This window comes from Rhodnius prolixus, unplaced genomic scaffold (genome assembly GCF_049639745.1).
Source record: "Rhodnius prolixus isolate KJV_2025 unplaced genomic scaffold, Rpr scaffold_3, whole genome shotgun sequence".
In the NCBI taxonomy this organism is placed as follows: Eukaryota; Metazoa; Arthropoda; class Insecta; order Hemiptera; family Reduviidae; genus Rhodnius; species Rhodnius prolixus.
In genome coordinates this window covers 29,902,376-29,921,480 of record NW_027411603.1, presented here as the reverse complement: position 1 = coordinate 29,921,480, position 19,105 = coordinate 29,902,376, and the positions used below count along the sequence as shown (strand labels likewise).

At 34.0% G+C, this 19,105-nt stretch overlaps 1 protein-coding gene across 1 annotated transcript in view; it reads right to left on the bottom strand.

The window, feature by feature from the left end:
• The window catches only part of Ms (neuropeptide receptor myosuppressin), an 84,818-nt gene that overhangs the window by 43,506 nt on the left and 22,207 nt on the right, over nt 1–19,105 (bottom strand). The gene's annotated exons all lie outside the window — the stretch shown is intronic.

Genomic DNA, 19,105 nt, shown 5'->3' with positions numbered 1-19,105 from the left:
AATTTGTCAATGTCATTAACATATGATACTTTTATTTCAGTTAATCAGAAATGAAATATTTTGGGAATTTCCTAATTAAAGAAAATACTTAGAAGTAACGTAAACAAAGTTTCGTTTTTAAAGTGTATATTGACAGAAAATTTACCATTTCTATCAGATTTAAGATATCATTGTTATTTCTGTGTTGGGCAAAAGGTATGAACCGGTTTTAAAGGGATCTAAAACAAATTAAACTTACAGAAATTATGTTTATATTGTTTAATTCAGTACAGAATCTAGTTTTTTACATAAAGTTTGAAAGATGATATCACGTAGGTGGCGGCCGTCAGCCGCGATGCACTCTTGAAGGCGAATACTGAAGTTTTCAACCGCTCTTCTGCACATTTCGATGGGTATTGCCGTAACTTCCTCTCTGATTCTGTCCTTAAGTTCTTCCTGGGTATATGGACGATGTTTAAAAACTTTTTCCTTTATGTACCCCCAAAGAAAAAAATCACAAATGCTCAAATCTGGTGAGCGCGCAGGCCACCCCTCAAAGAGACGAGGCGCTGGGGGAACACTTGCCTCAATCACGCCATTGAAATCCCAGCAGTGTGGGATGTAGCCCCGTCCTGTTGGAACCAGATGTCTCCCAGATTATTTGCTTCACTCAATTCTTCCAGCTCAGGTTCAAAAAAACTCTTCCAAGATTGTCTCATAGCGCTCAGCGGTGACAGTGACGGTTCGCCCATTATCTCGAAAAAGTAAGGACCAATAATCCCAAATTGGGATACTGCACACCATATAGTCACTTTAGGGGAGTGAAGTGGCCTCTGGTGAATTTCCCTTGGGTTTTCATTAGCCCATCAAATGTGCAGAAGAGCGGTTGAAAACTTCAGAATTCGCCTTCAAGAGTGCATCGTGGCTGACGGCCGCCACCTACGTGATATCATCTTTCAAACTTAATGTAAAAAAAACTAGATTCTGTACAGAATTAAACAATATAAACATAATTTCTGTAAGTTGAATTGCTTTTGTTTTAACTAACTAACTAACTCCCTGGCACTACAGGTCTGTCCGACCCTTGGCCTGCCGAATTAAGTCTCTCCATCTATCTCTATCCTGCGCCTCACGCTTCCAATTCCTTATTCCCAACTTCCTGGCGTCCCTATCCATTTCATCCTTCCATCTGCCTCTGGGTCTTCCTCTTCTTCTTTTCCCGCATAACTCCATTTCCAGTACCCTACTTTGCATTCTTTCCCTTTCCATTCGTGCCACATGACCAGCCCATCTCAATCTACTTGTTTTTACAAAATTAATAATTGATTCTTTTTTTAATAGGGCATCAACTTCTTCATTTGTTTTGCACTTCCATCGGCCATTCACAAACGTCGCACCACAGATTCTTCTTACTACTTTTCATTCAAATACAGCCAACTTGCGGCAGTCGTTCTGTGATAAATACCATGTTTCTGCGCCGTACGTGACAACTGGCCTAATAAGGGATTTATAAAGTCTCAATTTTGTTGCCCTAGAGAGCAATTTTGACTTGAGAAGTCTTAGATTTGCAAAGTAAGCTCTGTTGGCTGCCATTATTCTTCGATCGATCTCAACACTAACCTTATTCTCATTATTCACCAGGGATTCCAGATAAACAAAATTAGAAATACCTTCAAATCTAAAATTCATAATTTCAATATCCTTAACGGATCTCCTGTGCTCTGCCGATGACATCTTTAAATACTTTGTTTTGTTTTCGTTGATAACAAGTCCCACTTTGGCACCACTGTTTATTATTTCACCTGCCTCTTTTAATGCTGCTTCGCTTCTGGCCACAACAACAAGGTCATCGGCGTATGCGCATATTTGCCATGTTTTTTCAGCAACAGTTTGATTGCATCTTTCACAGCATCGTGCAGAGCGATATTAAATTTTTTTTATAAGTTTTTGTTTTACATTCCTTTAAAACCGGTTCATAGCTTTTGCCCCACCCTGTTGTAGCTAAGAAATGTAAACAAACAAATATAATAGAAATGAGAAAGGTTAACAACTATGCTCTTATGATTAATTCGTTGGTTATGTGATATATTGTCTTAAACTTCGGGAAATTTTCAGTTTTAAGAATTTTATAAATAGAATAAGATTACAAATTTTGTTCCTTGCTAATAAAAGATGTGTATTTCAATAGTAACATTTTTTTTTAACAATATCTAAACAAGTATTTTAGTAAAGAAGATATACCTTATTAAGATAGTTACTGATTGGAAGATTTTACATGCCTGGACCAAAAAACATACATATGTCAGCTGCAAAACTTTCTATCAAGGTTTGTACCCAAAAACAAGATGAAATATAAAAATTCTGCAAAAACTCGACTAAATGTTTCAAATACACCATACTTCTTGTTTAATGAAAATGAAATAGTTAAACATTACGCATCTAAAGAGAACCATTCTACCTACACCTTATGTAATTACTTTAATTAGAATTAATTACATAATGTTGCTTGTACAATTTATCTTCTTAAAAACACCTATTTGTTTATTTACAAGAATAATCTCTTTAAATAAAATAATGGTATTTTACTTTACAATTTTTTACTTCTGCTAACTGAAATTAAATTTAGTTTAAACGTCATCGTTCTGCTCTCATAGTTAATTTAAGAACAGCTTAAATCCTCTTAAAATGAAAATGATCTTTTGAAATTCACGGTTGGCAATAGCACTTGCTTCAGTACTTTGTCTCTTTTTTTGTAATTAGTTAGCGATTGGTGCGTTTTAAATGGATATACAGGGTGTTCATTTTAAGACGGCTAACAAATGCATTTCATGCTTAAACGGTAGAACTGAACAAAAAATGGTACCTTTGAAGATACAGAACATGCTGCACTAACTGCTTAAAGTGTATTTGATAAATTAAGGAATAACTTTCAACCTTTACATGAAAGATATTGTTCACTTAAATATGTGGCAGGAGGTTTCCATTTTTTTTTGGCAATTAAACGCAACTCTCCCAAAATTACCAAATAATTATCAAACCTTCTTGTTTGTAACAAATGTAAAATTAATTTTTAGCCATTTTGTGTATGCTTGAGAACATCTAAAGCTCTTAACATTTAATTTTTCTTAGAAAAATCACTCGGAAAACGACTTATTTCCCGATATTAAGAGAAATATTAGCTTTACTGCCTTGGCAATATTTTTGGTAGAAAGGGGATGAAAAAATACATAAAAATGACCAATCGCGTGCTCTTCTTTCTCTTTGATAACAAGTTAAAAAATTAAAATATGATTAATAAATACCAGATTTTGAAATGGCCTAGCACCTTTAATTTTAAAGATATCGAATTGCGGTTTCCGGTTTCTTTCATAACTTTTTATACTCTTTAAAACTGTGTACATGAAAATGTGGGTCAACTGCAAACCTTAACTTTTGGTCGCACGTCAGCCGCGTATGCGGGCAGGAATCTAAAATCAAGTCACATATTCTGAAACTAGAGGTGACGGGCAACAAATTTTTCCACTACCATTTTTTTGCTCAAATCAACCGTTTAAGCACTGAAATGCATTTGAGCCGTCTTAAAATGAACACCCTGTATAACTTTTTAACTTAAATATTTTTGTCAAGAAAATTGGATGAGAAATATTGCTGAAAAAGTTGGTGAATAGATTCCCTCAAAAGAGCTATTTTTGTGTAACTTACGTTGCTTGCTATCAGTTGTGCAATTTTTTTTTTATAAAAGTGTTGCTAAAAACAAATTTGCTGAAAACTTATCCGGAAGTATACTTCTATTTAATGTTTTTGGGGTTCTCTCAAAATAACTTCTTATATTGCATTCAAATTATTGCTGAAAGAAGGCGCATTTGGTTCAAGCAAAATGGATACAAACTAAATTGATATACTCGTAAATCAATATGTAAAAATAATCGTCTTGCTCTCCAAACAAAACAAAGAACAGTGTATTTAGGTAAATTGCTTTTTGAAATACTTGAAACTAATTTTTATTAAAGCAAATATTTTTGCATTGATTTTTCTCTTATAAAAATAATTTTTTCTAATCCCTTGAGAAATTACTATAGCTAGACTTTATTTAATTACGTGGGACTTGGCCGTGTAAAGATGTTGGCCGCTCTGCTGTATAGCTTTCAGCCACAATAACTTGCGATTTCATTCTGGACCGTTCTCAGTCGCTTTTCCCCTTTCTCCCTATTTATCACTGCTATTTAGATTAATACAGTTATTGTGGTTTTTTAAAAGCTCCATCAAATAAAAGGTAGTTAAATTTATTATTAAGTATTATCAATAATATCAGTAAAATTCAAATTTAATTTTATTATCAGATAATTGAGAGAGAAATTATTGGAGAATAATCCTCTGGTTAAAACAATAATTCCCACTGTTTAACTGCAATATGCATTTTTAAGAACGGCTTTAGAGAACTCAGTCTATTGTGGTTCCATATTTATAATTAAATTAATCACGCATGCAAGTTTACCTAGACCACTGCCGGCGCGTTGCTAAAAGTTCAGTTCATTTGTTAAATTAATAAAAATGGTATGAGAATTCGCAAACGGTATGAGAATTCGCAAACGGTATGAGAATTCGCAAACGGTATGAGAATTCGCAAACGGTATGAGAATTCGCAAACGGTATGAGAATTTTTTGGAAAATTGAAAGTTTTTGACGTCTAATTATTGAATGAATGAATAAATGGTTTTTATTTACAAATTACATAAATACAAATGGATTACTACAAAAAAAGCGTACAAGACAATGGCTTTTGCCGTCTGTCGAGTTGCCTACTTTAAGTTTTTTTTTTTTTCTTATTTAATCTAATTCATTCTTATTTTAAATAATTTACCTAGCTTCACAATTCAGTCTATTATTCATACAGCAATTAATTTAATTGTTATGTTGGAAATGCTCAACCAGGAACTTCCAATATTAAAACTGTCCGGTAGGACAGTTGTATAAGGGTTGATCGTCAAAAACTGCACGAAAAAGCGTAACGTTGAAAAACACCCAACTTTGACAATTTTTTTCTCTTTTTCTATAAAATATAAAATTCCCAAATTTTCTTTAAAATATAGGGCAAACCCTCCTTTATAACTGTAATTTTTTTGCAACAACCCAGATCTAATAGGTTTCGAGAAAAAAGTTGCCGAAAATAAGCAAAAACGGCTTTTTCAAAAAATGTTCTTGTTCTTGTTGTTGTTACCTTTTTTGTAAACAACGTAGCGCCTAAACGCGCGAACCGATTTTCATGAATAAGCTGTCATTCGATTCGGAATTTTATGTAGATTAGCCTTTTGGGTGTCTCGACGCTGTACATCAAATAGGAGAGGAGTTAGCCTTCTTTATGTAAGGCCCCCTCCAAAATTATTATTACTAATTACTCTGTAATTTTATAAATGTGTTTAAGTATTTGGCGTGTGTTATCCACTTGGTACCATTCAATAAGTTGATCCCCTCCTCTTGATTTAATTTTATTTGACCAAAATATGTCTTTCTAAATTCCCCTAGAATTGGGCATATTCCTAGGAAGTGAACAGTATCTTCAGCGACATTTAGATTGCACAAGGAGCAGGTAAACACCCTATTCTTACTCCATGGTTGGTAGTTCAGGTCTAACAGTTCGCCTCTAGCTTTTAATATGAGAGATTTACTATATACGAGATTATACTATATATCGTAGATTTATTGCGTTATTGTGGATATAAAATTCTGCTTGGTGTGGATCTAATTTTGAATATAATTTATGAAATTCACTTTTATCAACTGGTTAGCATTTCTTTTTTACTATTTAATTCAAGTTTATTTACTAGGTTTTCAGGCTGGAATGTTTTGAGAATTTCTTTGTTAATTTCTATTTGAAACTGATTACCTAAATCTTTAATGTGCTTGAACCAGGATATTTTCTTTTCTATCATTACATTGGCTAAAAAATTAGTGAGTCTATTTGAGGATTGATTTAGTACTTTACGGATATAGTCTATGTGCATTTTAAGAGTGTAGCCATACAATAGTGGGATGGAAGTTTCCAGGTATAGGACATAATCGGGTGTGTTTGGAGGCAGATAAAATAACCTACGTATACGAGGGTCATTTGAAAAGTCCGTGCAAAGTCAGAGAGATAGCACTACTGGCGCGTATCGAGGTTATGTTTAGTTAGTAGCATCTCTTGGAAGAACACACACCAAGTTACAGCCAGATCGGTCTATTTCTTTGTGTTTGGCATTCGTTTGAATCGAGAAAGTCGAGTGATTTTCTCACGCTTGACCAAAAACGAAATCGTGTGAAGTGTTGCAAGGACGGTTTGCAGCTGTTCCAGAAGAATCCGCAGGACTTTAAGCGTCGTTTCATCACTGTGGATGAAACATGGATACATCACTACACTCCTGAGACCAAAGAACAATCTAAACAATGGGTTACCAAGGGGGAATCTGCGCCAAAAAAGGCGAAGACCGTTCCTTCGGCAGGAAAGATTATGACGACTGTCTTTTGAGATTCGCAAGGAATAATCCTCATCGACTATCTGGAAAAGGGTAAAACTATTACAGGTGCAATTATTCATCGTTATTGGACCGTTTGAAAACCGAGCTGCAAGAAAAACTCCCACGATTGGCCCACAAAAAAGTTCTTTTCCATCACGACAACGCACCAGCTCACACCTCAGCAGTTGTGGTCGCAAAATTAATGGAAATAGGGTTCCAACTCGTTTCACATCCCCCCTATTCTCCAGACTTGGCTCCCTCGGACTACTATTTGTTCCCCAATATGAAGAAATGGCTGGCGGGAAAAAAATTTTATTCAAACGAGGAGGTGATTGCAGAAACGAATGGCTATTTTTCAGACTTGGACAAATCCTATTATTCGGAAGGGATCAACAAACTAGAGCAGCGTTGGACGAAGTGTATAAGCCTAAAAGGAGACTATATTGAAAAATAAAAAAGGTTTACCCCCAAAAAATTAAGTAGTATGGAAGTCATTAAACATGCCATAAGCCAAAAAAATAAGAAAAATTTCTTCAAAAATCAAAACAATCCTCATCATACCGACAGTAAGGCAGAAAATCCACAAAGAATGTTTAAACTAGAAAAAAATTACTGATAAGTATTATTTAAAAGTTTTGAAGGGTTTGTTGGCCAAAATTCATCGGGTTTTTTAAGTTGTCAAAAAGACGGAGTTGTTGTTCTATATTCTGAATCGATTCCTCGGTATTTGAATCCATAATGCACCCAGCAAAAAATCACTTATAATTCCTAAATTTTCGACAAAATATAACTTCAGCATATAATCATCTAAAGCGGGGGTCGGCAACCTTTTTCTGTAAAGGGCCACATAAGGGTATTGGTTTTTTACCGAGAGCCGCAAAAGGTTATTGGTTTATTACCGAGGGCCGCAGTATATACATATATATTTCTTTTTATATTTATTTCGGGTTCTTATGTATTAATTGTTTTTTTCTATTTAAAATACAGATTATTAATTAAAATGAAATTTATTAACAAATCAACAAAAAAGTGGCATTAGTAACTTCTTTGAAATTGCTTCATATCTTCCTTCATCATTTTTTCTATTAAAAGCCAGACGAGATAAAAATAATGCGATTGTATTCACATTTATATATCTCTATAAAATAAATAACTAGAGAAGAAGCGAAAATCCGTAGCTTCGACGGCGACAACACGCTTTGTGTCGGTGTAAAAATGGCGTACTAAAAGTCGAGTGATCAGACAAAGAAAGAGCGCGGATTACTAATCTAAAGATTTGAACGCTGAGACAATAATTGTACTAGCGAAAATTACCAAACTTTATTAACATAAAATTTGAAATATTTTATGATTTAAATTTTTATTATTTGCCGTTTTGTGCCGCGGGCCGCAGGAAAATGTTAAAAGGGCCGCAAGCGGCCCGCGGGCCGCACGTTGCCGACCCCTGATCTAAAGTATTCGATTGCATCTGCAACTTCTCAATATGAAGTTAAAATTATGTTATTTTAACGACATTTCGGTCATATAAACAAACAGCCTTGTACACATGTTTTCAAAGGGAATTTACGCAAAGTGAATTGAAATCATTGTTTAGAATTTGGGAAACATTCGAAAATAGTTATTAAATTACTGAAACAAGTGTATTCGAGTTAGATGGAATTATCTTGAGGGTTGGAAGGGAATTCTTGTCTCTATTTCTTTTTACAGACTAATTATTGAAAATTCGTTGGAACACCATACATCTGTTAATATCTCAATATATTAGATTAAATTAATTTAAATTTCTAATATTTGAATTGGTAACAGATGTGGCTCTGTAAATTTTGTTGAGAATAATTCCGGATTAAGATCAATTTTGTAGTGTTAAGATCACACTAGTTAGCAAGACTATATTCAAGCCGACGCATTGTGCATACAATCAGTAGACTTACATTACACTAATACATGCAATAGCCCAAGCACTAAAGAATGTACCTCAAGTTTAAGTACCCATTGGAGAAATTATTCTTTATTGTAAAAGATTTTTGTGGATTTCCACGGGTCTACACTACAATCCAGCGATAGCAGGCAAATGCTCTCACCTGGTTGTAATGGTTTACAATGAGCTGTCTCCAGATTTGGAGCAGTAGTATGGATACTTCTTATGCTCATCTTTAAGTAAAAAACATGGAAGAACAAGCACCAGGAATGGATATTTACGATAAGACAGTTCAGCGCGCAAACTTTACGAGCTATACCCCAGCAAGCGACCACCATCTTCAGGTCGCCAAATTACAATTGCATTATTCTTACTTCATAATTTGACTAGATTTCCATAGGAACAAGCTTAGTTTGTAAAAATTCATTAAATATTAAGCGTATGAATTATGCTAGCATACTCTAGCTCATACCCCAACGAAAAATACAAAGTACAGGATTGTTATAAAGAGAGTCGTACCAGCTACGAGAAATGAAATGAAATTAGAAGTTTATTTACAATTTAAAATAGAAATACAAATTATACAAAAGGAGGTTTCAGGCTGTAGTGCCTATATTCACTCCACAACCTTAATATTTACATTAGCAAATCTGTCCGAACTTACTTACTAAGGCAAAAAAACCTTGCTATATACAGTTAATTAAAGCAAGATATGCTTTAGCCTTTTGTGTTTGTTTTTTTTATAACTAAGAGAACTTAAGTTATAGTCTACAATACTTCATACATACGGACTATGTGTACAGGAAGTTACAGGAAGTTTTCCGTAGCATTGTAGATAAATGTAGACACGCTGGCAACATTAAGTGCTACATCTATATAATTGATGGGTGTCCACCGGGGATATGACCCAAATAGCCTTAAGCATTTGTTTTGGACTCTGTAACTTCCCCGTAGTTGATGCGACAAGTATTAGACATACAGGGGCTGCGTATAAGAGTACTGGACGGATGTAGAGGTAATAAATTAGTATTTTTATTAAGAGAATCTATGCTAGAGTTGCGTTTTAAGAGAGGAAACAGATTGCAATCACAAACCGTACGAGGTGTGGCCATTAAATAACGATACTATTGCTGTAAAACATTTTATTTTAAATTTATACATATTTAGTTATTATCACCTTCAATATACACCCCTCCCCTATCACTACAACGCTCCATGCGAATTTACCATTGTTCGAAACAGTGCTGGAAGTCTTTTTCTGTCAGCTCCTGCATGACGCGTGCCGTTTTTTCTTTCACAGCTTCAACGGACTGAAATCGTGTTCCTTTTAATGAAGATTTGACTTTGGGGAAAACAGAAAAAAGTCATATGGGGCCAGGTCAGGCGAATAAGGCAGATGGCCTAAAACTGGGATGTTGTTGGACTTGGCTAGAAACGTCTTGACAGAAAATGCAGTGTGAGCTGGCGCGTTGTCTTGATGGAGAACCCCGTGATTTGTTCTTTCACAAATCGGGACGTTTTTCCCCTTACTCTTTCACGGAGTTGAGCAAGCACCTTACGGTAGTTATGTTGATTAATTATAATCGATATTTTCATCCGTTTTGGACATGGAAGGGCGACCCGGGCAGTCATCATCTCCAACGTCTTCTCGGCCATCTTGGAAACGCTTGAACCACTCAAAAACTCGTGCACTTGATTAAAATTCAACATCATAAACTTCTTTTAATAAAAGATAAGTTTCAGTAGCGGTTTTATCAAGTTTTGATGTGAAATTTCACAACAATTCGTTGCTTCACTACATGTGTAAGTATCATGTTTTCGGCAAAACGAAACTAACACCTCTTACACAAACAACAGTTCCAGTCAGACAGATTTCTCTACAAACACGTGAGATGCTGCAATCGAAAGAGAAGGCACAGCTGTCGGTCGTTAGGATTTGGCGCATGCATATTTCTTCTGTCGCAGCATCAGTCTCGTTATTTAATAGCCACACCTCTATTTATGTGCATGTTAGCTTTGAGTCTAACACCAACCCATACCAGCTTCATTTTGTGCGCAATGCAGGTGGAACTTGATGATAAAAGAGGTGACATCAAACGTTACAGAGAACGAGGTAATTTGACGAGAAAACGTCGTTCTAAGCGGTAATGAGTTTGTAATCATTAAGCCTGCATAAATTCAACTCAATGGGAACCTCACAATTACCTCATCAATATCGATAATTCAGTGAAAACCTATTAATAAATAAGAGCATGTCTAAATAATTTATTAAAATTTATTATCTTTGATGTAAAATACTGCTTAAATTAAAAACCTTTGCATTATCTATCACTTATTTAGAACGGTATTAAAAAAAAAATGAAGATATTTCGTATTAATTCATGCAATAATTTAGGAACTCATTACAAATTCGGTTTCTCATGGTGACAGGCCACAATTTTAATTAATAATAAATAATTTTAAAACACAATAACGAGGAAAACAAAATAAAGAATTTAAAATAAAATATCTAATAAAAGAAAATTATCTTGGCCAGTTTTACAGGTCACTTATTACCAACTTCTTCGGCTCAATTTGGCACCAATTAATTTCCTACCATCTGATAGCTTTCTTACCACTATACAGTCTTGAAGGAGAAAAGATAAATAGAGGAACTTCAACCTTCAATCTACTTAACTGCAAATGAAAACGCAACATGCGAAGAAATAGGAACGCAGGTAACTCTTGAATTCACTTCAAATGAAGCCATTATCAACTACTTTAAATTACATTACATTTATTTATACAAAGAATGTCATACAAAAAATTAAAATTAATGAAATATGACTTTCAATTTATAGCTTCATGATTAAACTGAAAAATAGCATTAATAATCAAATATTACTTTGCACTCTTCTAAACCAGATACTGAATATTACGTTAAAAGTTCGAAAAATCTTATTTATTTATTTTTTGTTTTAAATGAAAATGTGGAAAAAGAGAAAAGTATAGTATTTTTTATTTTATTTATAATAATTTGTCTTGGGGACATACCCCATACAAATGAAGACTGGTCAAATATAGTGAACAACATAGTAAGAAAAAAGAGACCAGAATATATAAATAATACAATATATAACAGTAAAACATAAAATCTAGAATAATAACAGTAAATATACAGCACACTGCATTGTATCCATATTTTAAGTAGCAGATGTATAATTTATGAATACAAGAATATAAACGGACAAAAATTGGCGATATAAGTATGTAATCAATCTCTCACACTGTAAACTATTCATTTAGTATAAATGATCGTGTTTTGAGGCAATTAATTGTAAAGAGGTATAATTGTTTAATTTCATTTTCGCACCTAAAAACAAACACATTGTGGAACTGCTCCATTGATACATTCTTAACCTGCAGTATGTACTGATTACGAAGAGATTCGTAAACCGGACAAACTACTATTAAGTGGTACAAATCTTCCGCATCATTACGCCCGCATATTGTGCATATTTCCTTAGGTTTTATTAGGTGTGTGACATTTTTCACTGACAATTTGATCTGGTAATTGCCCGAAAGCCTCAATTGTGTGACTAGTTTCACTATACCAAATGGCAAATTCAATTCGCTAGAATATTGGCAGACCGAACTTGTGGCAAGTATATCGTTGTAAATAGGGCTGTACTTTGCTGAGTGCATTAGATTTAGGTCTTTTGACTTTTGGAATTCCTTATATCTATTTAATGTTCCAGAGATAGAGTTTTTAAAGGCTGTGGGGTCTCTTTCAAGAAGGATGTCATTTGAGCCAATCAGACTCAATAAATAATTCATCTGCGAAAACCAGTTGTACTTTATCGAGGGTTTATGACTAAAATGAATATGTTTTAGCTTCAAAAAGCACAACTTAGGAAGTCTATGGTCTTGCATCTCAAGGAGCTTGCAGATCCAGAACAGCGCTGATTTGACCACATTATAACTGGAGTTAAGCAGATCAAATTCAGTTCGGATAAGCCAGGCAGGAGTACTTTTATTCAATGAAAAAAGCTTTTTGTAGAACTCCAGGTGCGCTTTTTCTATTTCAGATAGATATCTCAACCCCCAGATTTCAACCCTGTAAAAGAGAGTACTCATGGAAATAGCATCATTGCCCCTACTTCTACATTCCATTGATCTAAATTTACCCTTGCGGCATACTTCTAACACTGAGCCAACAGCAGATGAGGCCCTAGATGCGGCTAATTTGGAAGCGAGGTGGAACAAACCAGAATTTGAGAATCTAATTCCCAAGTAGTCGAAAGCTGATACAACTTCCACCTCCTCACCCAAATAATACAATTTTTTTTATCTTTTTTGGTCGGCCTTTATGGAAGTGTATAATAAGAGAAAAGTATAGTACATATGTATTGAAAAAGGTAATTTGGGTGCAAGGGCATGCGGATCGTATCTTCACAGGATCAACAAAAGGTCCTCTCCTCTTTGCGTAGATTGCAATGAGGAGGAGGATTTCAAACATATAATAATGATATCTCCAAGTTATGTAGTAGAAAGGAAACGAATGTTTGACGACATATACAGATATTTAGATGCATCACTTCGCTTCGAAGAAATAATATTCTCCAACATCTTTGATGCAAAGAAATATGAATGTATTTAAAAGCTATAACCGAATTAGAATGAATAGAAGAAAATGATTAGAGAAGGATTACGTGATTTTAATTTCGGTTAAGCTATAAGGATGGCAGGAGCACAGAGTGCTGCTCCATCCATTAGCAGTAGTTTATGTAAATAGTTGTGTATAGTAGAGGAATGAATGAGTGAAGCGAATGTATTTATAAGTAAGAATGGAGAGTGAGTGATATTCTAGTGATAAGCACCTAGACGATGCTGGCTGTATACATACGACGATGCTGGCTGTATGGCGAAAAAAAAAAATTGGTGCACCCTGGGCTCTGAGTTTTCAGCATCCATTTGCTACAGATGCAGCTCTGTTATCTTGCTCAATTTTCAGCACGTTGCAGAATTTCCTGGAGGCCCAATACTATATCGGGCACCTGCAAGTTACGAAGCATCTCCTTGGTCACTTATTCTTAACAGATAAATGGGAAATTTCAGGAATGGCCGATGAAAATTGTCGTATGTACACAGCAATCAACATTCGCTAGAGTAAAGTGTTCAATTAAACAAGCCCGCAAATTGGTCGCTTGCATTTTTTTTTTATTAAGTTCTTTTTACTCTACTGATTAAATAAAGTGTTGTAATCGTTCATTTTTTGAAATTTTCATCAATGAAAGATCGTTTTGAGGCCCCTGTTTCCAAAAAAAATGTTTCCGAATGTGTCACAAAGGTAACGAATACGATTACAGAAAGTTTGTCCTTAATGTTTCGGTTTTGTGCTAACAAAGAACAAAGAACAATAAGGTTTTGGTAAAATAAAATAGGCCAACCAAATTTACCATTTCACTAAATCAATTTATTTTGGATTATAACAATTTTTCTCGAAATTTGTTATAAAAAAAATTTTACCAAATTTTACAAATTTAAAGCTATTATTTGATACATTTTTCTCGAAAAAATTTGATTATGAGCATTTCTGAGAAAGAAGATTATAGAATCTTTCTAAATTAGTATCATTTTGTTTGGTAATATACGGTCCTGTCACTAGACTACCGTTAAGGTGGTTTATATGTGTTGACCAAAACACCGAAATGAAAGCTATTCCTTAACCTCAATCGACTTTTACGATAGATTGTTCACTTACTTGGGATTTTCTCGAAATCTGCTCCTATTAGGCAGGCGTCAGACTTACTAGTGACTATGTTTAAATTTCAATAGAATGTACAGATTTTGTATTATTAGACAAGGCGCACGTGGAGACACATATGGCATGACATAAATCAGTGCCGGTTATGCTAACCAACGAAAACTAGTGGAAAAATGCATAATGATAGTGCATTAAATAAAAAACAACGCGGTGCTGTGATGCAGCTGTGGTTGGACCACAGTTTTCAGCACTGAACTAGCGCATCTGTCACTTTACCACTTTTTATTCACTCGTTACAGCCGAGGATGGCTTATTAGTTTGTGTAAATGGCTAAATTTTCCTTGTGAATCATACATTTTTAATGTAAAAAATTTCTAATTTTATCTTAATAATAGTAATTTATACCCTGAGTAATAAATTAATAATTTATCAAATTATTAACAATTACAATTATTTAAATAATTTTATTGTTAATGTATTGTTCTATTATTTATTAGATTTTCTCTCAAATGTTACTGAGAAATATTCTACTTTTGGTTTTTATAATACATATGATCCGATATAATTAATTTATTATTATATTATTATTCTTTGCGTTTATATAACATTTTTACTACTTAATTTAATTTTATTTGCAATAATTTACTCAAAGGGAAAGAAAGATTATCGCCAATTTCAATCATAATTTATTTATTCGTATTAATGCCAAACTATCGACCTAGAGTCCTAGGTATTTAATATGTTTCTGTAAAATATGTTCCACAGCCCTGAAGATGACCTACGAGGTCGTTTGAAAAGTCCGTGCAAAGTCAGAGAGATAGCACTACTGGCGCGTATCGAGGTTATGTTTAGTTAGTAGCATCTCTTGGAAGAACACACACTAAGTTTCAGCCAGATCGGTCTATTTCTTTGTGTTTGGCATTCGTTTGAATCGAGGAAGTCGAGTGATTTTCAAAAAATGGACGAAAAAGAATTTCGTGTGTTGATTAAACACTACTTTAGGCAAAACGCCTCAGGAGACTAAAGAGAAGCTTGATAAACATTATGGTGACTCTGCACCTTCGATTAGAACAGTTTATAAGTGGTTTCAAAATTTTCGGAGTGGCCATATGGGCACAAGTGACGCTGAACATTCTGGACGCCCTGTTGAGGTTACTACTCCAGAAATCATTGATAAAATCCATGATATGGTGATGGATGACAGAAGAGTGAAGGTGCGTGAGATTGCTAGTGCTGTGGGCATCTCGAATTAACGGGCACATAATAGTTTGCATCAACATTTGGACATGACAAAGCTATCCGCAAGATGGGTGCCGCGATTGCTCACGCTTGACCAAAAACGAAATCGTGTGAAGTGTTGCAAGGACGGTTTGCAGCTGTTCCAGAAGAATCCGCAGGACTTTAAGCGTCGTTTCGTCACTGTGGATGAAACATGGATACAACACTACACTCCTGAGACCAAAGAACAATCTAAACAATGGGTTACCAAGGGGGAATCTGCGCCAAAAAAGGCGAAGACCGTTCCTTCGGCCGGAAAGATTATGGCGACTGTCTTTTTGGATTCGCAAGGAATAATCCTCATCAACTATCTGGAAAATGGTAAGGTGCATATTATTCATCGTTATTGGACCGTTTGAAAACCGAGCTGCAAGAAAAACGCCCACGATTGGCCCACAAAAAAGTCCTTTTCCATCACGACAACGCACCAGCTCACACCTCAGCAGTTGTGGTCGCAAATTAATGGTAATAGGGTTCCAACTCGTTTCACATCCCCTCTATTCTCCAGACTTGGCTCCCTCGGACTACTATTTGTTCCTCAATATGAAGAAATGGCTGGCGGGAAAAAGATTTTATTCAAACGAGGAGGTGATTGCAGAAACGAATGGCTATTTTTCAGACATGGACAAATCCTATTATTCGGAAGGGATCAACAAACTAGAGCAGCGTTGGACGAAGTGTATAAGCCTAAAAGGAGACTATGTTGAAAAATAAAAAAGGTTTACCCCCAAAAATTAAGTAGTTTTTATTTTTGCACGGACTTTTCAAACGACCCTCGTAATGCTATAAATGATCCTTAATAGTTCAGATAAAAATTTCTAAATTCATATTTTAGAACTCTTCTTGCTGTGCACCTTTCTCCATCTTAGTACTTCACTTTTTTGTTTTTATTTATTTATTTGGGCATACCAACACAATAGTTAAATTTCTGATATTTTTTATTTAAAAAAGTCTGAAGGATTCCTCTAAAAAAAGAAAACATATTGTAATATAATCCAATATTAAACAATGGAATCGATAATTCTAACTGATCGTCATTTATCGTGACTTATCATCATCTAATATAACACAATTTCAAATGTATAATTATTCATGAATGTTTTACGAATGATATTGCCCCCTTATTAGAAATGAACAATGAAAAATTAATGCTCCATATTCAAACAAGTTCTGACAGGTAAGAATAAATGATGTGGGTGTTTATTTAACGACCAAACATATTTTATGCAATTCATAAATATCGTAAGTATATTTATATTTCATGATAAATTGAACGACTTTGTTTCTTATACTATCAGCATTTTCGAAACAAAATTTTAAAAAATACTGAGAACTGTATAAAATTAATTTATGTAAAGTAATGTCTATTTTTTGCAAGCATGCTTTACGTCCAACTACCTAGTTAAGGTGTCGAAAGCAAATAGCAAAGGTAATTTACTATTAAATTCTCTAATTAACTATTAAATATAAGCTACGGCCTGGCCTAGACCCACATAATGGTACCAAGGACCCAAAATAAATCTTAGCTTTGCGGGACTTGCCTCTAACCGCTCGGCTATCGTGGCGCCTAACAATTTATTTATGTTCCCTAATAAATTACCTTAAATTGTTTTAAATTTAATTTACCAATGCTGATCTAAGATTTACACTGTAATTAAGTCTAGTTTAAGCCTATTTATCTATGAAGAATATAGAGTAAAAAAATAAAAATAAAAACTAACAGATGAATGAATGTTCAGTTTAATGCAATATAAAATATGGAGAACTAAGAGGCGTTGCAATGGATGTTTTCAAGAGGGTTGCCCTACAAAATTAAAATTTTATAGTTTGTAGTTGAGGCTATCAAAGTTGTAGATGAATAAGTAATGGCCTATTTTTTCAGGCGGGGCTTAACCTCCAACTACCAAATAGGTGTCGTGGACGGAGGCGAATAGCAAACGTACTTTACTATTCCTCATTTAACCATTAAATAAAATCCAAGGCCAAGACCGGGAATCGAACCCAGTACCACAATGCATATTAGCTTTGCAGGTCTCGCCTCTTAACCCGCTCGGCTACCGTGGCGCCTTATATATGAATAAATTATATTATTTATCATAAAATAATTCTTCCATAACACAAATTAGAATAAATTCTTTTTTTAAAAAGAGAAGTCACCTGAACTATCAAAAACTTACCAAAATGAAAAGTATAATAAAAAACGTATCTTGAATTTGTCTAATTAATAAATCTTTGTGCAACTAGGAAATAAATTGCCATGGATCAGCCCAAAGCGTTTTGAAGTGAGTATAAAAATGTGAAACTAGACACCAATTTTATTTTAATTAAATTAATTATTTATTTTCAGGAAAAAGTAATGACTGAATGAAAATTATATTCATTATCAAGAAAATTATATAACAATTTACAAATTAATTATCACTAAATTCCAAATGGAGTAGAAAATTAACAAAGGAATAATTAAAAATAATTATAATGAATATTAAAACACTAAAGCTAGGGCAATATTATTACTCAACCCACTGATTCAGCTCAGACAACCAGACAAATAATACTATTCCCCAGTGGAATTGGTTCTTAATTGCGATTGTTATGACCCTTTGGGAAATTCAATGCTTATCCAAACAGCCACGATTCTGAATCAAGTAGTATAAACATAATGGACTGGATAAAACGGGATTAAATATACTTAGATGATCTGTAGAAAAAAAGAAGCATGCTACCTTCTCTTACCGTTTATTTAGATTCAGATATCTGTTGGCTAGTTGGCCAAGTGGCTCATTTACGTTCTAGAGTCAAATAGCCACTCCAGTTAAGGCTAGCGATTGTGGAACTAAAATGAGCTGTAAAAGTATATCTTATAAAGAACTTATTTTGAATTTATATGTAGAAAGGTATAGTATAACTTCAACTCTCTTAGGTTAATGCATTCATATAAAAATGTGTACACAATCATCATGGACCCTTATCTTATGAAATATAATACCAAAAAATGATGAGAATCCATCATGTAATTTCGTGGAATACTGCTATATGTTGGGCATGAAATGAAAATGTGATTTATAAGTCCCCTTTTTTTAGCACCAGGGTATCTACATTGATAGCAGTTTAATTTAAAAAGTTATGTAATCTAGTAGAAGCAATGAGTAAAGTTGCTTAAAAAAAATGTAGAATTTATTAATTATATTTGTAGTTCCATCGTTGAGAAACTAGTGGTAGAATTCAGAAAAAAATGGAAACAAATTCCCTTAAGAAATTAGCATTTCATTTCGGGAAATTTCGATGGAGATAAAAATTGCAAAGCACCAGATTGAAATTTTAATGCTTTCAAGAGAGATTCCTCTAAAAATTTATTCATATATTAAAACAATACTTTCATTTTTTATAAAAAATAAGAGTTAAATAAGGTTTATTTGATTTCAGCGTAAACTCCTTTTTCGTTTTTTATCGCCAAGTTTCTAATTTTAACCTGTTAAAGTTAGGGGTTAAAGTTAAGAAAGCGAAAAACCTTATTAACAATTATTATTACACAATAAAGATACAACTTATTCACATATATTTAAAATAAACAAAAGAACAAATACAACAAAATAAACACGCACAATTAAAAAATGCTGGCCGCTAGTATCACACAAACAGACTGACTCTAGTAGGGCAAAAGTGATCTCCCCACTCTTTTATCCCTACACA